The 7500-nt window shown below is 39.9% G+C and overlaps 1 protein-coding gene across 1 annotated transcript in view; it reads left to right on the top strand.

Moving 5' to 3' along the window:
• The window catches only part of LOC123512920 (homeobox protein PKNOX2-like), a 217564-nt gene that overhangs the window by 129114 nt on the left and 80950 nt on the right, over positions 1-7500 (top strand). The gene's annotated exons all lie outside the window — the stretch shown is intronic.

Here is a 7500-nt window from a genome sequence, read left to right as displayed (position 1 = left end):
TAAGGTGTTGGTGGGGACGTGTGGAGGTTTCTGGGGAATAGCGTAAAGTGGAAGAACGTGTTGAGTGGATGGGAGGGGGAAGGTGGAGGAGTCAGTGTGTGTGTGTGTGTGTGTGTGTGTGTGTGTGTGTGTGTGTGTGTGTACGGAAGATGGTAGAGGAGGAGATAAATATAAGTGATAATGCTACCCACTTTTCCTCTCTCTCTCTCTCTCTCTCTCTCTCTCTCTCTCTCTCTCTCTCTCTCTCTCTCTCTCTCTCTCACATTCCACAAAATACTTTCCACCTTAGAGTGCGTTGTTGACAAATCTTGATGCCTTTTTCTCCTCCTCCTCCTCCTCCTCCTCCTCCTCCTCCTCCTCTTCCTATTTTCCTTATCATTTTTTTTATTTCTTTTATACAATTATCTTTGAAATTAGTTTTTTTTTTCCCTTTCATCGGTTCGAGGGAAAATATGAAGTTTTAGTCATTTAATCCTCTCATCTTTTCCTTCAATGCATTCCTTCTCCTCCACACCATGACTCTTCCACACCTCTTCCTCCTCCACCTCGTCCACCTCCTCATCCTCCTCCTCATCCACATCCTCCTCTTCCTCCACCTCACTCAGCAGTGCGACAACCTCTGACTTCCTCCTCCTTTTACTCCTCCTCCTCCTCCTCCTCCTCCTCCTCCTCCTCTTCCTCCTCTTCCTCTTCCTTCACCTCCACCTCGCCGCTCCATCCGCGAAAACACGTATCTCTCCAGCCACAAGTAAACATTTTCAGAGTGGAGCAATAACTTGTAGGCTCCCACTCCTCCTCCTCCTCCTCCTCCTCCTCCTCCTCCTCCTCCTCCACTGAGCTACACCACGTCCTTTTTCCTTGCTTACTTCGTCTCTTCCTCCCTACCTCTAATCCCTCCTCCTTTCCGTCCTCCTCCTCCTCCTCCTCCTCCTCCTCCTCCTCCTCCTCCTCCTCCTCCTCGAAAACTCACACCCCAGCACCCCTTCAAGTACTGGGCTGATTGGAGCGTCTATGAGCATAATGAAGCAAGGATAGAGGGGGAACCGGGGTACACTGGGACATACTGGGACTTGCCGGGACAGGGTTGGGACAGCGGTGGGACAGGGGTGGGACAGGAGGATAAAGGGGGTGGGTAGGGAATTGATGGAGGGGAAGAGGGGGGGGGGGTGGATACATACAGTCTTCCAGTAAATGCAGTGAATAGTTTTTTTTTTATTATTATTTATTTGTAGTTTCTGATGTGTGTTTTTTTTTTTTCTTCTTTGTGTTTTTTATAAAGGTGGTCATGAAGTGAGGAGGAGGAGGAGAAGGAGGAGGAGGAGGAGGAGGAGGAGGAGGTGAAGGAAAAAGGAGAAATTATGAAGCTAAATATGTTTCCTGTCAACACACCAAAGGATTCTGGCTTCTTTTCTTTAGAGAGAGAGAGAGAGAGAGAGAGAGAGAGAGAGAGAGAGAGAGAGAGAGAGAATCATACAAACACATGTACATACCAACATATCACAAACAGAAGCAAGAAATTTAGCTCTCTCTCTCTCTCTCTCTCTCTCTCTCTCTCTCTCTCTCTCTCTCTCTCTCCTTTTACACGCACCTTTATTTATCAGAGAGAGAGAGAGAGAGAGAGAGAGAGAGAGAGAGAGAGAGAGAGAGAGAGAGAGAGAGAGAGAGAAAGAGAGAACACATTTAGCCCTCCCTCGCCTCGCTTGAGTCGGTGGTGACGCCAGGAGCAGCAAACTGGCAACACCATTTCTCGTAAACATGCTGGGAACATCAATTCTGGCGCGCATTGCAGTCAGCTGATCAGTGAGGAGGAGGAGGAGGAGGAGGGGAGGAGGCGAGAGATTGCAAAAGGGACGATTGGTCGGGGTGTAGAAAATTAGTTATATGTACGTACAGAGAGAGAGAGAGAGAGAGAGAGAGAGAGAGAGAGAGAGAGAGAGAGATTATATTTACATTATCTCCTAACTCTTCCTTCTATATATATTGCACGGAGGCGAGAGAAAAGCGCGCGCGTCTACACACACACACACACACACACACACACACAGAGAGAGAGAGAGAGAGAGAGAGAGAGAGAGAGAGAGAGAGAGACTGTGCATAGTGATGTAGCACAAAACACATTTGCTGCACGAGAAGAGAAGAATGATCTGCAATGAAGAAGAGGAGAAGGAGGAAAGAAGAAGAAGAAGAAGAAGAAGAAGAAGAAGAAGAAGAAGAGAGGAGAAGGAGATATTGAGGACTGATTCTAAAGGGTTAAAAGATGTTGGGAGAAGATGGGAAGAAAAAGAGTGAGTGAGAGAAGATGATGGGAGAAGATGGGAAGGGAAGAGAGGGGGAGAAGAGAAGATGGGAAGGGAAGGGAGTGAGTTAGAGAAGAAGAAGGGACAGAAGGGGTGAATGGTGAAGGGTGTGGTAGAAAGAGAAGAGAAAAGGCTGGTGGGGAAGATGAAGGGAAGAGGAAAGGGATGGACGGTTAAGGATAGGAGGAAAGTGAAGAGAGGAGGAGGAGGGAGGAGGAGGAGGAGGAGGAGGAGGAGGAGGAGAAAAGATTGCGTGGTAAAATATAAAGAGGAAAAGAGAGGGAGAATAATAATGATAGGGAGAAGTGAAGTTGGAAAGAAGAGTGAATTACAAGTTATAAATAGAAGAAGAAGAAGAAGAAGAAGAAGAAGAAGAAGAAGAAAGCTGCGTAGTGTTTTGGGAGTAAAATGAGATTAGTACAAGCTCAAATGAAGATTATAGGTTTTGGTGCATGGACAATTTAGCTCTAACTCTCTCTCTCTCTCTCTCTCTCTCTCTCTCTCTCTCTCTCTCTCTCTCTCTCTCTCTCTCTCTCACCACACACGAGGAATACCAACTGAGTGATTATACGTGTGTGTGTGTGTGTGTGTGTGTGTGTGTGTGTGTGTGTGTGTGTGTGTGTGCGTGCCTTTATCTACAAACTCTTATACTTGTTTTAATTTCGTTAAGAAGAAATCCACACTATGAAACCAAGAGAAGCTACGTTTTTTTTTTTTTTTTTACTTATTTACTTGTTCATTTATTTATTTCACAATCGGAAGGGAAACTAAAGAAGAAAATAATAAGTGGGAATAAAGAACAAGTGGTAGGAGAGGAAAATGAATTAATACAGAGGCTGAGGAAACTGAGAGGCGGTGAGGGAAACAAAAACACCACAATGAATGTAACTCAGGAAAAAAATATAATGACATGTAATCAGGTGAGCAAATTATCCAACGTCCATGGAGGTATCTACGCGCGTGTGTGTGTGTGTGTGTGTGTGTGTGTGTGTACGTGTGTGTGTGTGTGTGTGTGTGTGTGTTTGCCTTATACAGTGAGGAACAATACATAGTGAACAGTTATAAAGGGGAAAAAAAAAGTATGTTTCTTAAGTTCTGAATGTTCGTGGCCTGACTGGTGATCTTTTTGTTATTGTGTTGTGTTTTTATTTTAGTTTGTTGTAAGAATGAAGAACGTACGTGAAGAAAACGGACTAGCAGGTAAGAGAGAGAGAGAGAGAGAGAGAGAGAGAGAGAGAGAGAGAGAGAGAGAGAGATTAATGAAAACACACACACGGTTGATCTTTGCATTGTCTTAAGCATTAATTGTGACAAGGATAGAGAAAATAAAGGAAAAGCTGATGAAGAGAAATTAAATAAATGAAGAAGGAGATGGTGAAGAGAAATAGAAAGATAAGAAGATGGTGAAGATATGAAAAAAAAATTAATAAAGGGAGGATGGTGAAGAGAAATAAAGAAAAAAGTAAATGAGAGAATGATGAAGAGAAATGAAAGATAAAGGAGGGGATGAGAAGAAATGAAAAAAAAAGTTAAATAAGAGATGGTGAAGAGAAATAAAGATAAGGAGAGATGGTGAAGAAAAAATGAAAAAAAAAGTAAAAGAGGGAATGGTGAAGAGAAATTGAAAAAAAAAATAATGAAGAGAAGTGGATAAAATAAGATGGTGAAGAGAAATGAAAAAAGAAATAAATAAAGCAGGAGATATTGAAGAGAAATAATATAAAGCAACAATCCACTTCTGCAGTAAAGGTGAATATAAAGTTAGGAAAAAAAATAAAGCAGATGTTGAAGAGAAATAATATAAAACAACAATCCACTTCTGCAGGTAAAGAAATAAAGCAGCAGATGTAGAAGAGAAATGATATAAAGCAACGATCCACTTCAGCAGTAAAGATGAATATAAAGTCAGATAAAGTATTAACGAGAGAAAAGAAAACTTGTAACTTCATGAGAGAAAATGAATCTTGCACTCCACTCAATCAATTAAGAAAGCAAATACAACACACTCGGTGAAGGTAAAGCAGTAAAATCAATGAGAGAGAGAGAGGGGGAAAAAAAAAAGCAACAGCAATAATGAACAAAGTCTTTATCAGATCTCACCGCTAATACAAATCGTAAATATGAAGAAGGAAAAAATAGACTTCAAATACCAAGAGAAGAAGAAAAAGAGTCAGATATATAACACAGTATCATTAAAAGCTAAACACTAAAACCACAACGTATAAAAAAAAAGAATAGAGAATAATGAACGAAATCCTTATCTGATCTCCACTTAAGACAAATCGGAAAATAGAATAAAGAAAATTAAATCAAGCAGGAAAAATAAGATCATTAACTTCAACAAGAACTAACACTAAAAAAAAAAAACACTAATAAAAACAAAATGTAAAATAATGAACAGAATCCTTATCAGCATCTCCACTTATGAGAAACCGCAAATAAGAAGAAAGAAATAAAGAAAATTAAATAAAACACGTAAAATCAGGTAATTAACTTCAACAAGAACTAAGAATAAAAACAACAACTTCTGAACACTAATACAGTAAAGACTAAACCTTCCACACCATCAATAAACTCCCAGCACAGGTAAACGTAGCCAGGTAACACGCTTAATTATCTCCTGCCGCCTTGCCTCACCTTCCCCCTTCGTCCCCACCACCACCACCACCACCACCACAGCTCACCTCCCCCCCCACTCATCCCTCCCGCCACTCCAAGCTTCATACCCTCTCAGGCACGCCAGAATGTACCCCCGCGTGTCAGAGAGAGAGAGAGAGAGAGAGAGAGGAGAAGGAGAGGGTTAGAGAGAGTAAAGGCTAAAAAGATATACAAATAGATACGTAAATAGACAGACAGAGAGAGGCACAGATAAATACCTAGTTAGATAGATAGATAGATAGATAGATAAACTGATATACAGACAAGCAGACACAGGCGGAGGAATATAGATAGACAAGTAGATAAATGTGTAGATGGAAAGGTAGATAGACCAATAAATAGCAAGGATAGTGATAAAAGATAGATGAATAAACGGTGTGTCAGGCAAGAGAGAGAAAGAGAGAGAGAGAGAGAGAGAGAGGAGGGAGAGCATACACCGAGCAAAAGGCACCAAAAATCTTGAGCCACAAACAATAAAAGCTGGAGATAAAATTTAGAAAACATTTGACACGTCTCTTAACCGCGGCTCCTTTTGATAATGTTTTCAAACACTAACAAATTTATCACCAGCGGGTTCTGATCACCGCCTGCACGGGGAGACTGGCCGAGGATAACAGGTATTTCCTCGCACCACCCAAACAAACATGCAGACAGGTTTTTTTTTCTTTTCTTTTTTTTCCGTCCCCAAATTTAACACACACACACACACACACACACACACACACACACACACACACACACACACACACACTTCCTCAACGAATATCCTTTTATATTTCTTCATTTGTGAGGGCAAAAAAAATATAATAATAATGGTGTGTTTTTAATCATTATTCTTCGTCTGCGATAGAAAATTCGTGGTTTTCTTTTTTTTTTTTTCTAGTTTATCTTGAAGTCGAACAGTTTGGTTTGACTTTTTTTTTTTTTTTTTGATTCATGAGAAAGAAAGAAAGCAGTTAATTTTCTTCATCATTTTCCTTATAGCAAACCTTTTCCCTGTCCCATCTTCCTCTCCCTCCCTTTTCCCTCTCCTGCTCCCCTTCTCCATCCCTCTCTCCTTCCCTACCCTGCCTTGCCTGTCACTCCCTGTTTCTTCCCGTCACACCACCTCCAAACTCTCCCCTTGTGTGTGTGTGTGTGTGTGTGTGTGTGTGTGTGTGTGTGTGTGTGTGTGTGTGTGTGTGTGTGTGTGTGTGTGTGTGTGCACTTCCAAGATTTAGGATATTTTGACGTTGAAAAGAAAATTGTACTGTTTAACCCCTTCAGTACCGTGACGCGTTTCCATATTCGTTCTGGTTACTATTTAGTGATTTTATACAGCTTCAGAAACTCATGTGGGAGATTGAAATAGCGAGGACTCAGGCCATTAATCCTCTGACCTCGATAGACCCTTACTAATGTAAATAGAATCGTCTAATCACATCAGAAGTTTATGCTAAAAATGCGCTCCGGTACTGAAGGGGGTTAGAAATTGTCCATGAATCAGTTGCACTTTTTCATGACGGTTCTGAAAGCAACAATGTGAGTTACGATCACTCCTCATGTCGAAAAGAAAACGTTTAAAAGTTCATGTAGGAAAAAAAAGAGAAGAAAAAAGGAAGGAAGATAAAAGATACGTGTTGATAATTCCTCATGTTCAAGAAATGTACGTTTTAATAATTGATGTGTAACTCAATTCATATGCTCAGAATTTTCCGTATAAAAAAGCGATACGTTTCCATAATTCTTCATCTGGAAACATCAAGTTACGTTTTGAATATTCTTCCTCCTTATAAAAAAAGAAAGTTACAGTTATTCTTCATGTAATAAATTAAAGAACAACTTTCACATTTACGTCCATGCGGAAAAAAACACCTCACACTTTTAAATTATTCTTGATACAAATAAAAAAGAAATATACTTAAAGATACATCAACGTTTGCATCATTTATCTCTTAGAATACAGAAAAACGTTTATCCATTCTTTACCTAACCAAAATACACGTTTAACTCCTTAAGTAGTGGGACGCACTTTTACCTTGACCTTTGGGTACGACTAGATAATTTTATTGGCATTAGGAAGGGTCTATGGAGGTCAGAAGATTAATGGCCAGAGTCTTCACTATTTTAATCCCCACATAAGTTTCTGAAGCTGTACAAAATCATCAAATAGTAAGCAGAATGAATATGAAAACGCGTCATGATACTGAAGATGTTGAAAAATCCCACGTTTTCATAATTCAAAAATAAATATGTAAACATTTTGATCATTCGTTCATTAGAATACAAAAAAAAAAAAACGTTTATCTGTACTTTATCTAACCAAAAATGCACGTTTAAAAAAGACCACATTTTCATAATTCTCCATTTAAAACCGTGCAGTGTCTCGGGAGGATCCACTGACTTACCTTTCCTTTATTTATTTTCTTGATTTATTTATTTGTTTTGCAATCAGGATTCAATGAAATGTTTATTAAGACTCGCAATATTTTTTTCACATTCCGACGATCTTGAGTTATTATCATTTTTCCGTTTGTGAAGAGAGCGAGTGTGTCTTGACGTTTTT

The sequence above is a fragment of the Portunus trituberculatus genome, chromosome 35 (assembly GCF_017591435.1).
Source record: "Portunus trituberculatus isolate SZX2019 chromosome 35, ASM1759143v1, whole genome shotgun sequence".
NCBI classification, from domain to species: Eukaryota; Metazoa; Arthropoda; class Malacostraca; order Decapoda; family Portunidae; genus Portunus; species Portunus trituberculatus.
The sequence above is the reverse complement of the archived record's forward strand: the minus strand, read 5'-3'. Positions and strand labels throughout refer to the sequence as shown.